The 15,396-nt window shown below is 36.0% G+C and overlaps 1 long non-coding RNA gene across 5 annotated transcripts; it reads right to left on the reverse strand.

Annotated features, from left to right (window-relative positions):
- Positions 1-390: 390 nt before the first annotated feature.
- On the reverse strand, positions 391-6,039 carry LOC144984409 (uncharacterized). Of its 5 annotated transcripts, none has more exons than XR_013648057.1 (7): positions 5,160-6,039; positions 4,712-4,770; positions 3,781-4,632; positions 3,472-3,618; positions 2,953-3,086; positions 1,314-1,439; positions 391-1,026 (listed from the first exon to the last, which is right to left on the reverse strand). It is a non-coding gene; the product is annotated as an uncharacterized LOC144984409 (long non-coding RNA). The 5 variants fall into 5 exon arrangements; XR_013648059.1 differs by having other exon boundaries at positions 3,781-3,872; positions 4,105-4,770; XR_013648060.1 differs by lacking the exon at positions 4,712-4,770 and having other exon boundaries at positions 3,781-4,462.
- Between the last annotated feature and the right edge of the window lie 9,357 nt (positions 6,040-15,396).

A 15,396-nucleotide genomic window follows, 5' to 3' on the forward strand; every position in this document is an offset into this window, starting at 1 on the left:
AAATTTAAATCATACAATAAGCTTTTTATTGTTTATGATCAAGTCTTGTTAGCATTTGGCTTTTGGTTTGCACTGCTGCACTGTCAGAAAAAATGTGCAAAATTTGTACCTTTAGAGGTACAATGGCTTGTCACTGGGGCAGTACCCTCAAGGGTACAAATGTTGTACCCTTTCATATTGGTACGTATCTGTACCCTTCCAGTATGTACCTTTCAAAGGCAAATATGTACCTCTGTGGACTAAATTGTACCCTATAGTGCTATGGTACCATAATGTACCTTTAAAAAAAAGGTACAAATTTGTTCTTTTAAGGGTACTGCCCCAGTGACAAACCTTTTGTACCCTTTGATGGCAAATTTGTACCAGATACAGCACATTAAAAGACCAGTATACTGTTTATCACATTTATTAAACATTCAAAACAATTACAATGCTGACATTACACAGTATGTACAGTGTCACAACAGGATGCATATATTTACAATTATTAGCAATTTTACAATAATGAAAAATCTATATTTTTCCTTCAGTTCACATTGCATTCATTGTAACTATAACCTTAACATTTGATCAATTGTAAACAGCACATAGCACTTCAGTTACCATTTTTAAACCATGAATTAAAACTTGTGACATTAACAAAAGAAGCATTAGACCTCATTTTAAGTACATCTTTCTACTGCATTCTACATTTTCTAAAAATAGATAGTAAAAAAGTAAACTTATAACCAAGTTTAAATGCATAATTTAAATAATAAAATGCATAAATGTGATAAGATAATATTGATACGAATTCTAAAAAGAAGAACTATAAAACACACTAAAGGTTACCAAGGATTACGTTTTATGTCAATACCTATTAGATCCTCTGCAAGCATCTCTTCTCTTGCTTCTTTGGAGACTTTGGCTAATGGAGCTTTTCTTTGAACAAGCTCAAACACCTTTGGCACAATACTGGTAAACGCCGTCCTTGAAGCGCTGGCTTAAAATGACAGGTGATGGATGCATTCGGTCAACATCAAACAACTGAAAATAGAAAAAATTAGAAAATTAATCATTCACTTTAACTAAAACAAACAAAAGACATAAAAAATTCTAATATTCTTTGTTGCCTCTTTCATTGCCATTTCCCTTTAGTTATCTCATTGTATAAATATTACATGGCTTGAATGACTATATATTTATATATGGGTTTAGAAAATTACAATGTTTTTACAATTAAGTTAAAGCTGTTAATGGTCAGCAGATGTCTCAGCTTATATTAACATTCAAAATTTATTTTAAGCTGAGAACTGATTTAAAATGTCACTGACCCCTGAGGTTGTCTTCAAGAAAGGGTACTTCTTTAGTATATCCTCTCGCACCTTGCTGTACTGGATATGCAGGACATTCACATGACCTTCAACGGATGATGCATCCTCACCAATGACAGCAACCACCTATTGGATCAAATTTAAAAGTCCATATTAATAATAAAAAATACAACTGCAAGCACTGATTACCGGGGTTAAAGCACTTTGAGATGATGTTTAAAGACAGTTTGTGCAGAGTGGTTTGGAGTTGATCAGAAATTAACTTCTGAGTTGTAGGCGGGGCTATTGACACAGTAGTTACCCTCTGCTGATGTCCGATCATCCCTTTGTTTACGCCCTCTCCCTCTAGCTTACAGTCCTTCCAACCTAAAACTAACATTAGTGGTGAAACCAAAATGGTGAGCAATATTGAAGCTTTCCGGCCATAGTTTAGATCAAGCTCAGACAAGTATGATGAAGATGTTAATGGATCTGTTTGTCTGCAAGTGGACGCATCAGAATACAGCAGAGCAGAGGTACTCTGACACCTTCATGTGGTGCGTCACAATAGAGAGCTTCCTCAAACTGCATTTATTTTGTCTGTTCCTGATTCGTCCCAATTTGAGTGAATACTCAGATGTGCAGTTTTAAACGTGTTCTTTTAAACGTGCCCATCATGAGAAAAATACTGTGACATGTTAAAAATGGGGGACCCACTCAAATGAAAGTTATTTTTTAAAATGTAGCATTTTTATGATGACATATTGTTATAAGATTTAAGAATAAAACTGTTTCTGAATATTTATTTTCTCAAATTGGGATGAATCAGGAGCAGATGAAAAGATGTAATTTGAGAAAGCTTGTAGTTGTTACGTACAAGCTACATTTGGCAGGCCACAAGCTCCCTGCTCCGCTTGTCTTCATTCTCCTCGTCTGAGTTGGCATCTGGCTCACATCTAGAAGGCTGGATAGCTCCAATATTGCACGCCAATTCTGTTGCTTGGGGGTTGTGAGGGACTGTAAGGTAACGGGAGCGTAAACAATGGCATGATGGGAAGTTAAGGCCGGTTAACTCTGCAAAACAGTCCTGTCAAGAACTTGAAGGCGAATTCCAATTGAACTGCAGAAACCATGTCCCAGAAAACATTTTTCCCCCTCAAAAACTGCATAATCAATGTCTGCCTTTGTATAATAATAATTATATTATTATTATATTATTAAAAAATATTTTCAATTATATTGAAAACATTTTTTCAATATAATTGAAAAAATTGAAATGTTTTCAATTATATTGAAATGTTTTGAAATTGAAATGTTTTCAATTATATTGAAAACATTTTTTGGCTGGTGGGAGCGGGGATCGAACCGCCAACCCTTCGGTCACTGAGCCACTGTCGCCCGTATAGTCAATATCTTGTTAATTATGCAGAGCTTTGTTGAAGGAAATACAGAAGAATTATATGTTTGTATGATGAGGACAGTATTCCAGAATGTATTCATTGTGTTGTGACTTACTCGGTGCAATCTGCTGTTTCCCTAGAAAACTTTAAACTAGTTTGGATGATCTGCCTTACTGCACTGTTTGACAACTAAACTGAATCGAAAAGACAGCCTGACTTTGAATGCTTGAAATGACTTTGTGAAAAGATTATTTACTTACTTTGGCAAGAGAGGTGTCTTCAACTCTTCGTCTTGTTGTAGGACTGTGTTGTAATATTATTGTGTCATCTGAGTCCACTTCAGTATCTCCACTTGAACTGGTATTGCAGCTCTTTACAGGACGACTCGGCTGATCTGTCAAAGTATTAAAGCTTTCAGTTACTGTAATATTTAAATTAGTATGATAGCAAAAACAAAAAAAGTAAAAACAAAGATTTTTAAATACTGACCGACTTAACAGTTTAGCAGATTTGTTATCTTGTCTAAGACAGCAATAGGATAAAAAAACTCATACTTATTTGCCCGTGTTTTGTTCCCCACACTATCCTGTCAAATAAATCATTAACCCTTAGACTCCTATTGATGCTCTTCAGCTCAAAAATGTTCTTAATTTAGCATGTACTTGAAAGCAAAAACACAGATTATTTCCCTTGGAAATAAATTCAGGCATCAAAGGGGAATTTACCCAAAACCATTCAAAACAAAATAGATAAATTACAATTTAAATGAAAAACTTCACCTTCTGGATTTGTATCTTCGGCCAGACAAATTTCCAACACACCACAGTTTGGGTTTTTCAACAGGAGATCAAAAACCTGCTCAACTTCTGTCTTTGAGTCATCAAACACTTTCAAGTCCAAGGTTGGGATGTTCAACTTTTTGGCAGCTGTGAACACAGCAAAATTATGTTTAGAATACAGCACAGAAATTATCTTTAAATTAAGAAGCAATTAAAAAAAATCTGTTTGCATCACAGCTGACAGTTTATCCACAAAGTTGACTGATTCCTGTAAAGAAAAATGCTGGAAATTGTGATGTTTCCACTCACCGCATTCCCAAAAGAATTCGTAGGTCAGCTGAACTTCAAAACATTATTTTTTTTTTGGCGTTCGACATGTTCACGCACAGCTTGCATCTTTCCTGGTGGGAAAAAAAAATATATTACAAAAAAAACAACATTAAAACACCAAAAGGTACCAACAAAGCATTTATTCAGATCTAAGCCCTGTTCCAAATAAATTAATACATTTTAAAATAGTAATGGCAAATATACAGTTCACACTAGCTGCCACAGCAATGTTGCAGAATTTGCAGAACTGCTAAAAAAAAAAAAAAAACACTGACGACAATGCACTGGCTTCTAAGGACCTACAGATTTATTTCTTGGAATTTCATTTAAAAAAAATTATTTTTTCCTGGTTTATAGATGAGTTTTTGGTGGAGCCGGTTTAGCTCGTGCTGGTTTGCGGCGCCTTCCGTCCGTGAAACCAGGGTTCGACTCCGGGCTGCTCCCTGTTCCCTTCTCTACCTCTGTGCCGGTTCCAAGCCCGGTTTGAGAAGGTTGCGTCAGGAAGGGCATCCGGCGTAAAACATTGCCAAATTTACCATGCGACTTGTTCGCTGTGGCGACCCCTGATGGGAGAAGCCGAAAGTGGAAGATAGATGAGTTTTTGGTATGGGAAATCGTGACGAGTATCTGGAATCACGGACCTCCATTTAAAAAAAATAATCTGCAGGAGAATGATCAAAATCAACAACACAGTGTAAACTTCGCTTGACCAACAATGAGCGATCATGACAACCTAAACAGTCTCTGTCACTGTCTTGCATTCGAGAAATGGTGGCTGCGCGCGCACAGCAGCTACGGCAGGCTGACATATAAATGGGAAGGACCGCCATACTGCGGTGTAAAAAAAAAGAAGTTATTGGACTCCTACACATTACAGATTAAAATGATTAACGCATTGAATTCGACGGACCTGATAAATATCAGTAGGAATTATGGAGCTGGTCGTTTCAAAAGTAGCTGGCTTCCTTACTAAGAAAGACAGAAAGAAAAAAAAGGGGGGGGGGGTAGGCAACAACAAACGCTGCATCAACGCCAGCGTACATCGGTAAAACGGCGACAGAATTATCTAGTGATAAAATGTATATATTTCAATGTATTTAACGGAATGCGGTACAACACCAATAAAAACAACAGCTTAATTTATTTAATGGCTGCATTTAGCTGAACTTCAAACGGCTGAGGCTAACCGTTACTATACTAGCAAACTAACTCCTGCTCGTAGTTTGCAATCTCCTCACAGGCACATACACAGTGGAATAGCAGCATTCCACTACACAAAAGTTATTCCTTACAGATAAAATAACCGAACCCGCTTAAAACAAGTTTCCAACTTATTTTTGAGCAATTAGCAGACTTACCTCAGTCACAGCCTCTATCTTCCTCCGGCCGCTGCGGGATAACAAAATGGCGGAAGAAACGAAACTTAAGAAAGTAGAGTGGGCGTGGTCTCGCTGGTTTACTCCAACATATTTCCTCTACGTTTTTAAACCTACTTAAATAAAAATTACTTATGGTAGCTCCGAAAAAAGTACTCTCTCATTTTTCCTGTGTAGGTACAAAAGCTAAAAGGTACTAATATGTACACTTAATGTAACGTAGTAACAGAGAAATTTACTTTTTTATGAGAATGTATGATTAGAAAAAAAAAAACTTAAATTAACAGCTCAAAGACTAGAAATTTAAATTGAACTTAGGCCAAGTTAAAGTACACCATATAAGGTTAAAAACATCAAATAATTTTGTCTACATTGTGCTTTTGCTCTAAATTAAAGGTAAAACTTAAAACAGCTCTTATATAAGTAAAAAAAAAAACCAGGCTCACACTAATACATGTTTAAAAGTTATTATCTTGATGCTCTGCACAATCAATAAAATATAATGTGCTTGTGTACTGATCAGAACTAGTCATAAAAGATGTGTGGTCTCTTAAATATATTTGGTTATTTTGTGCATCTTTTCCAAATAACCAAAAACGTATTAAATGATTTTGGGTGACGTTTCATACACTTTGAATTATTACTTTTGTCACACAAGTGATTGTACCTTTGTTTGTGGAATAAAGGGTCCAAATATGGGCCCTCTGATGGTTGGAAACATATTTGTACCTTTTTTATCCTTAAATGGTACATATGAGTACCCTAAGGTGTAATTATGACTCACTTAGGGTACAAATTCACCATTTGTACCCTAAGTGTTCACAAATGTACCCCAACCGTACCCTTTTTTCTGACAGTGTGCCTCACTAGAAGAAGGTTGGGGTTTGGATTTTAACACAGCTCATCTTTTTTGTGTGTTTGCGTGTTCTTCATGTGCTTCCAGTTTTACTCCCATAGTCCGCAATCTGCCAATGAGAATTGTACTTTAGTGTTTTTAAACATGTTTCGGTGGTATTTTTCTGAACATGGAGGACGTATATTAAGATATTTATGCCAAACATTTTAATTTCATAATATTTCTTTATCAAGTTGGTGTCAATCAGGATCAGACAATGAAAAAAGTTTTTTGAAAAGATTCATTTTTGTGACAGAAAATATGCACTTTCCTCGCTCCATTCAGATTCATCCACCTGTAGGCAACCAAATCAATGAACGTCTTTTTTTCCTCGTCTGATCTGGTTTCGAATGGCGAATTTCTATTGAACTATTTCCGCTCTGCAGAAACTTTGTCCTAAAAACGACACAGGTTTTTTAATTTAGGCTAAAAAGGGCATAATCATGATGAAAAGAGCACTTTTAGATGAAGATATGATCGCAGTGGCTCTAAATTTCCCTATAAGTGAGTATAAAGATGTGATGTCTGTGTGCAATGGATTAGGCCTGGAGGGGGACTACAGGCCAATCAACAGCATGGGAAGCTCCCCAGCAACCTCTGTTACTCAGAATGAGTTATAGAAAATACATGGATGGATAGTAAATTTTTTTAGGAATTATGACTCTATGTTCAGCTTCAGTTCCCCCAATTAAACTGTGAAGCTTTTGTTTTAGTTCTATCTTAGATAAGAAGTTATTTTGAGCAGAAACTTCTCTAAATTTGATCAAGTGGCTCAGCAAAGACCGATGCTCCAAAGTCTTGACCTAAAGTTGAGTTTTTCTTGTTTTCACCTGTGCAGCACATTCAACTCAACTGTTGGGACGTTTGTGGCTTGTTGTTGCTGAGGTGCAGAGAGCAGAAAGCCTTAAACTGGATCCTGCTGTAGGGGATTTTTTTGAAAGTGTATGAAGCAACGTCAAATCCTAAAGATATGCTCCGAATGACAGAATATTTTAGGACTTTTTTTTTATTATTATTATCAGGAGCAGCACCTGTGTGTTGGCATTCACTGAGGAGAATGTACCAAAAGTACCAGCGGCTGAAACTCAATGTTCTCGACCATTTTTGTTCTCCTGTGTAGCCAGAAATCCAAAATAACTGATCATTTTCTACACTGAATACATTCACTTACATTAGTTTTTTTCTGTGACACCAAAAAAAAAAAAAAAATGGAATACATCTCTGCATGCTGCAAAATGCAAAACAAAAATTGAATGCAGAGACAGAAAAAGGATATTTTTCTAAGGATGTGGAAACTTTCAGTGGAATAACTTTTCTACGTGGCTGATAAAAATCCAAATGTTTGTAAATGTAATACATGGGTGGACTTAATAAAGAACAGTTGTATAACATACAGTTTTCTGCAGGGCATCTGTGTATTTCAGTTTTCCCCTTTGGATCCAGGAATGTTTCAGCTGCAGAGATGGCAGCAGTTCACAATAACACTGAAATCCACGTAAACAGCTGGAAAAGGTGCAGTGAGCTCTATGGTCAGTACAGATGTGAGGTCTTGACGTAACGGTGGGTTTGAAGTTGTGCAAATAAGTGCAAATGGTCAGTTTGATCTGCTATGGTGCTCCATTAACCTCCTAAATGACTGACAATTGTTTAATTTGGATCAAACGGTTTGTGATCAAAACCTGAGTTTTGTATTTTGTTACTAAAGTAAACATTAAAATGCCCCCCCCCCCTTCCCCATGTTTTACATAGGCGACATAACTTTATTGAGAATTTTTATTTTCTATCAGTAGAACGCAACTGATACAAGAATTTTGATGAAAAGAGAATTGCTGGCGGGTCGAGGTTTGCTGGAATTCTTTAAGAATCATTTAAACTGATATTTATAATAAGTTGGTAAAACCTTAACAAAAAGCCATTCCAGGGGTGAACAGGAGACATTTTTTTTTTTTTAGAATCTACAGTTGATCACACAAACCTTGCAGATTAACATCCCAATTTCAAGTCGATGCTTGTTATTGTCCATAATTCAAGCAAAATTTGTGTTTCATGAAAGCTGGATCTAATGGAGTTTTTTCCATGCTTGAGCAAACAAAGAAAATGCAGATGGGAAATGTTAATTCCATTGTTTTCATAAACGAAGCTTTGGATGTTTGCTACATTCACAATGACAGAGCATTTTCTTTACATTTTGTGTATTAGTTGTTTTTAGGTGTTTAGGTGTTTTTTTAAAGTAAATTTAAAGTTAATCAATCAATTGTAATATTTGCATAGCACTTGTAAAAGCAGGAGCAACCAAAGTGCCGAACATAAAATTAAATTAAATTATTATTTTTGTTCAGCAAAATCACTGAACAATAAAATACAATAAAGGAAACAATAATAATAAAATAAAACAATACAAGCAATTACAGAATGATTGAAATGAACAATAAAAGTTAACAACTGGCCCACTAGATCTGCTCGCTGGAGTCAAAAGCCTGAGTAAAAAGATGAGTTTTTAAAAATGGCTGGTTCTGGTAGACCTCACAGAAAAGGAGAGAGCATTCCAGAGTTATAATCAAGTTAGAGTAATAAATTCATGTGACAGACTTTAATAAAAGATAGTTTTTCAGGGATTGTTTCTGTCCAGTTGTGAGATTAATTAATTAAGTTTTCCTTTAAAAAATAAATTGAACAAAAAGTGGAGACTACATTTCTGGGCTCAAGACTTCAGACAGCAGACAACAGCTTGTAAAAGTCAAAAAGCTAATCTTCCTCTCTTCCTCTGTTCAGTGATTCATGTCTGGCTATGTCTGAGGTCCTTCACTACTCACTATATGGTGCACTGTATAGTGCGTTCACCATGTTGTAACGCTGTCCGAATTAATTTTCCAAAATGGAGTGCCCACAAATTTTTCCAGAAGTGTCTGCGAAAAACCAGTGTGCATCGATGCTCACTAGATTGAAGAGTATAGACCAAAATGCATTGCGTTTAAACAATTTTAGCTAAAAGAAAAAAAAAGTCAATGTATTTTTAATAAACCATCAACGTGTTCATCATCAGAACTCAGTGGATTCGTCATTAGCCATAGTAAAATGCTGATAGCTATTACATTTTCACTTTGTGAATTCTGTGACATCATACTCGTCATTAAAAAGGAAAAGGAAAAGAAGCGAACATGGTGTCTGAATTGCTTTTAAAATCTGATAGTCTCGCACTATATCGTTTTTTTCGTAGTTAGGATGGGACTTCGTACACAGCCATGGAGAGTTTTAATGTAAACTAATGTGAACTAATAAACCTGCTGCAATTGGATCCAACCATGCGCCCGTTCTTGTGACATTAAACAATGTACCAGTAATTTTATTTTACAAGAAAAAAAAAAAAGCTTTAACAATCCCATGCCTTTACCCCTAATTTTTTTTTCCCCAAATTTTTGTCTGATCTTATGTAAGGACTTCTTTAAAGTTTATCTTCACTGTTTGAAATTGCGTTTATTTTCAATAAACTGCTGCATCAAAACATCTCTTCAACTGTCTTGTGAGGGAAAAGACCAGAAAACCTTTAAGATGGATCAGAATACACAAAAATACATTCATCCAAAGGTTCTTCTGCCTCTGTGTATGACTGTAAATTAGCTGCACTCAAACAAATAACTCATTGGATGAACTCAATTTAATTGTGGGCAGGATTTCCATCCAATAAATAGGAGTAGCCCCAACTCAAAGAAAATTCTCCCATGTAATGGAATATAATTGAGTTAGTCGAACTCAATTTTATCACAAAAAGCCAAACAGAAAGAAATCCATTAACTTAATGAAACTTACTTACTTACTGCAAAAGAAGGCAAGGCAAAAAACATTGTGTGACACTAGTCTCAAACCTAGAAGACATGTAGATGCCATTGACTGATCCACTGAGCTAACTCTTCTGTGGCTACTTACACTTGCCAGTATAACCATATAGAATGATTTTCTTTATAAATGAGGTTCGTCGTGTATAAGCTTATTTGGAGAAACTGAGTTGAAACGATTCCAAGCCACAGTACGTTTTTTTACGTGGAAAAACACGAACGAAAGTTTTCTCTCTTCGAAAAGTCGAAGGATTTAAAGGACCAAAAGTCATAGCAGGCATTAGACGACAGAGCTGAACATTTTAATAGTTGAATGGTTGAAATAGGTGAAAAATTGTAGCCGAAAAACGGCGGAAGATACAATAGGAAGAATAAATAAAGAGAAACAGAAAAACATTCAACCAATAAAAGAATAATCACCGATAAATGAATTTGCACGTGAAAAAGGGAGTGCCTCAATTCCGTTGCAGCCACAGCACATGCGCATAGCATGCCCCCTTAATACAACTCATTTATTTTGGATAAATGGAGTTTATGGGTGAAACTATTAATACATTTTATGTTAGGTCAATTAAATGTAGATACATATTTTTAAAATAAATATATTTAAATAAAACAAACAGGACTTGTGTTGCATGAAAGAGGACTTGAATGTTTTTTTTGAGTGTGTTAAGAAAGATTTGTAACAGATTTTCTGCAAATGGAAGGAAGTTTTGAACATAAATGTAGATTAATCAGTTTGAGGCATGTTTAGTGACATCTATGTACAAGCTTTTTGTGATTCAGGAGACTTCCTCCATGTGTGAGTTTTATTTTCAGGCATAAAAAGGCACAGTTTTGTGGAAACCACTAATTAGTCCATCTCAGGGCTGTTTAATGAGCAATAATTAGAACAAAGGCCATCTTTTCCAGCTGTGCTGCCGAGTGCGACTTGTCTCCGACACCGGATCAGAGTGGCTTAGTTCAGGGTTGGCAGAACTGCACAGTTCCTGCATTCATCTTTTTCTTTAAACCCACATGATTTGAATATCCCCGTGAATTTAACCACTTTGCATTCAAGTTGGCGAAACATGTGGAAATGTCAAAATATTCTGGCCCGTCTATGTTCTCTCCCCAGAGCGCCTGAGTTGGCTTCAATCGTTTCAGATACCTCAGGCTTGCTCTGCTTGCTGGCCTTGGACCCACAGTTAATGTTGCTTTGTGTTTCTCCACCCACAAAACATTATTCTGAAAGTCACTTAACCCTATATAACCATTTTTATCATGTTTGATACGCTCATTTCTCATACACACCCCATCTCAGTAGCATGATCAAAACTCTCCATAAAAACCCACCGACTGGAACTGTGTCCCTGTAGTGCATCGTCATTCCACTAGGAGCAGTAGAAGGGCATTTCATACAGTTTCCTCATTGTTTCACTGCTTCCATGAAATGCATGAAATGAAAAACACTTTTTTGCGGGAAATTTTGCTAATTTTTCAAACTTTATGGTGAGACCAAATCAACTATAGTTAATATGTTTAATGATTACTTGCTGTTGAAGGAACACAAAATGTGTCAACAATTAATTCGTTATAAGACAGTTACAGCATGTGAAAAATGAGTGGATCAAATTTGAGACAACAGGTAAATAAGGTGCTTTTTCCCGGAACATCCATGTTTTTGCATCTTAAACTAACATTGCTCTGAGTAACAACTTGCCAAATGTGGCACAGTTGATTTATCCAAATAGCATTTTTTTCTGTGGATTTTATTCAAGGGTTTAAAAAAATACATACAATTTGAATTTTCTGTCAGTTATTTAATGTAATTTAATTTAATTTAATGGGTTTATATGGCTAAAACTATTGTGCTTCGCTGAATGTTTTTCTTTCCTTCTTTCTTTCATATGCGTTTGTCATTTTTAAAAGAAGCACAAAAAAACAAAAGTCAATGTGAGTATAAATGGTGAATGTGAAAAAAAACAAACATGTAAAATTATTGGAAGAAATTCATTTTAGGACTGCAGAAAGAGGTAGCCAAAAATAGGAAAACAAAGCTAATCTTAGAAAGAGGATCAATAGTAAGTAGTTCAATGATCTGTCTGTGCAACGAATTGTTTATACTTAACAAGACATTTCATGATAAAAAATTATAGGAAGAAAAATATATAGAAATAATAAAAAATCTAAAGTAAAAAATATAGAAACTAAGGGGTTCCACACAAGTATTCAAAAAGAAAAGTTGACTGTTAGAATTTCTGCAAATGTTGTACAACCCAATAACAAAGTATATTTTTTGCTAGTTTTATTGTGTTTTTTAAGGGTTTTCGTACCTAATTGTAGTGCATTTTGATTACAGTGACAAAAAAACAACTAGCTTAATAAGTGGAAATGACTCATTTTAGAACAAATTGTGAACGAAATGGAAATTTGATCTTGTTGGCCCATCATGATAAATTCTCATTAAACCTAAAACTAGAAACTTTTCTTAACCTTTGTGCTATCTTAGATGACCCCACCCTTGCATTGACGTGTTCTCCCTATCATGATAAAGGTGGAAAGATTTCATGTAATCCATGGACACCAGTGAAGATCACAAATCATTGAAGAAAAAAGGTTCAGCGCACTGTCTAGTGGGTTTCCCAAAAAACGACAATGAATGCCAGTCTTACATGTCACCATGTATTTAACTTGACAATTGCATCCTTTTATTTTATCATTATTATTTTTGGGGGTTTTCTTTAGATTTATTTTCTATTTTCAAGAAAAAGATTTTGACTCATTTTAATAATTATTTCCTTATTTCTAGAACCTAGCTCCTAATGGGACAAACAATTCCTGACATCATTTATTTTACTCCTAAAATGCAATTTCTGTGTCTGAGAAAAGCTTGGAATTAGCGAGAAGTTGAAATAGCTTCAAACCTGGTCAAATATCTCGAAGGTCTAAAAACAACATTTGAAATTTTTGCAAGTATCAAATAGTTTGCAGTGAGTGAAAATAACCCTTGAATTGATTGATAATAATAATCAATGTTTAAATCCTCCATCACGAGTTCCAATTTTTTTTTAACAAAGTTATGTTTTTTTTATAGAAATAACATCAGTTTAAAATAGGTTTTTTAGGGTTTGAAGATATGATTTCTATTTCAGTTGATTTGTATTTTTAATGATGTCCAAGAATCAAATATTCAATAAAAGTTATAACTAACTTATTCTATTTGTGTCAATGCACCTAAAATTATATATTTAAATTTCTAATCAGAAGTAGCAAATGAATAATGGAACAGAGGTGGATTTTTTTTTTTAAGTTTTTTATAAGGAATGAGGCTGAAGTCCTGAACCAAGAAATCTAGCTTCCATCCATCCGCTATGGAACGTGTGTAGCATAAATAAGAAAAGTCAAAACCAGAAATGCTTTTTCATTATCAAAATGAAGCTGCATTTTTTGACTCAAAATTAAAATGAAAAAGCAATCCACCAAAATGCTTTTTCATTTCCTTCCTCAACACAGCTTATTCTGTCACTTAATTAAAATGATAATGAAAATGGTATTTGACATTTCATTTTCAAAAAGTTCTCTGGTAAATGTGTAGCATAATTCATTTAGAAATGTCTAATTTGACATTTAAAATGGATTAACAGAAAAGCTTTTTAATTTTCAAAATGTAACTGCATCAAATGACTCAAAATTAAAATGAAAAAGCAATTCTTCATTTTATACTTAAAAACGCTTATTCTGTGTCTTAATTAAAACAAAAATGCAAAGAGGGGATTGCATTTGCATTTTCACATCCACCCTGCGAATATTGTCTCAATATTCATTTAGAAAAAGCATTTCCTGTCATGGCTAAAGGAACGAAACAGACCCAGATGCTGGAACCCAGAAGAAGACGCAGGTGAGTTCTGTAATGGTTTGGAAGGGGTTTAATATTCAGATCTTGGTTTAGAGGGTTGTTGGTGAAGCGGCAGACTCCGGGGAGGACCCACGATGAAGATGGAGGGTTTACGTCGGCTCGTGACGTCACTGGTGGTTGTGACCGCAGCTCGTGAAGGGCTGAAGGCTCGGCAGAGGTTCGTGGTGGATTGAGGGAACGGCAGAGGCTCGTGGCTTGAGAGGAGGCAATGACAAGGCTGTGTTCCGGAAAGGCTGCAGACTCAGGCGACCACTCGTGGCAATGAATTCCTGGAGACAGGTAAGAGCAAGATTTTAGGCACAGGCTTGAAACAAGGACAAAGAACGTGACGATCATGTTAACCACCATCAGGGGCAACGGACTGGCGAGGAATGCTGATCTTGGAGCTCCTTAGGTGGGCAGGCAGGTGATGAGGTAAGTGGTCGCAGCTGAGTCGCATCATGAGCCAAGCAGAGAGGGGAGGGGGGAGGAGTCTGACAGAGGCACCATGACATTTCCAGCGAGGAGGCGGGACGATGACGTCACTGCTTTCTCCTGTGTCCAGCCGCTGAAGTTGGCTTGCGATTCACAGCTTCTGATTCGCGAAGGCACTAAAGGAACATTCCACTGCATTTTTCGCATTAAGATCCAGGAATCCAGGTTTGATCAGTCCAGGTCCAGCGGTTTTTGAACAGGACTGCGAAAACTGCAAGCAAATTTGTAAATATGTGGTAATTACATCAGTCTTCATTTTTGTTCTGGACACCACTGGAAACACAAATTCATGTGATGGTTTCTCAGATCGCAGCAGCATTTCCGCCTTCAACGATCAAGATTGGGAGCTTCGCGCTCCGCTATGTGAAAGCAGTTGGCGGTCCGAAGAACAAAAGCTTGTCCGCGGTGCGTCCGAATGAGGATCGCAAAAGGCGGACATACTGCTACGTAGTCCTGAGAAGCTGTGTAAACTCATCAGGAGTTCACAACCAACTCAGAGCCGTCTTCTCTGCCGCTAACAGAAATCTCCACTGCTCCTAACATGTGCGTCTCTTAGCAGGCGGACACACAGAGAAAGCACTGACGTCATCGCCCCGCCTCCCCTCTGGAAATGCTCACTGTTAATGAATTTTGCTACAGATTTTGCAGGGTGGATGTGAAAATGCAAATGCAATCCCCTCTTTGCATTTTCATTTTAATTATGACACACAATAAGCGGTTTTAAGTATAAAATGAAAAAGCACTTTGAAATATTGCTTTTTCATTTTAATTTTGAGTCATTTCATGCAGTTACATTTTGAAAATCAAAAAGCATTTCTGTTAATCCATTTTAATTGTCAAATTAGACATTTCTAAATGAATTATGCTACACATTTATTAGAGAACATTTTGAAAATGAAATGTCAAATACCATTTTTATTATCATTTATATTAAGTGACACTGTTGAGGTAGGAAATGAAAAAGCATTTTGGTGGATTGCTTTTTAATTTTAATTTTGAGTCAAAAAATGCAGCTTCATTTTGAAACTGAAAAAGCATTTCTGGTTTTGACTTTTCTTTTTATTTATGCTACACAATCGCTTCCATAATCCACAGCGTCTTTACTGTGGAGGTACACAA

Source organism: Oryzias latipes, chromosome 16, assembly GCF_053564925.1.
Source record: "Oryzias latipes strain Hd-rR chromosome 16, Olatipes_Hd-rR_3.1".
Taxonomy (NCBI): domain Eukaryota; kingdom Metazoa; phylum Chordata; class Actinopteri; order Beloniformes; family Adrianichthyidae; genus Oryzias; species Oryzias latipes.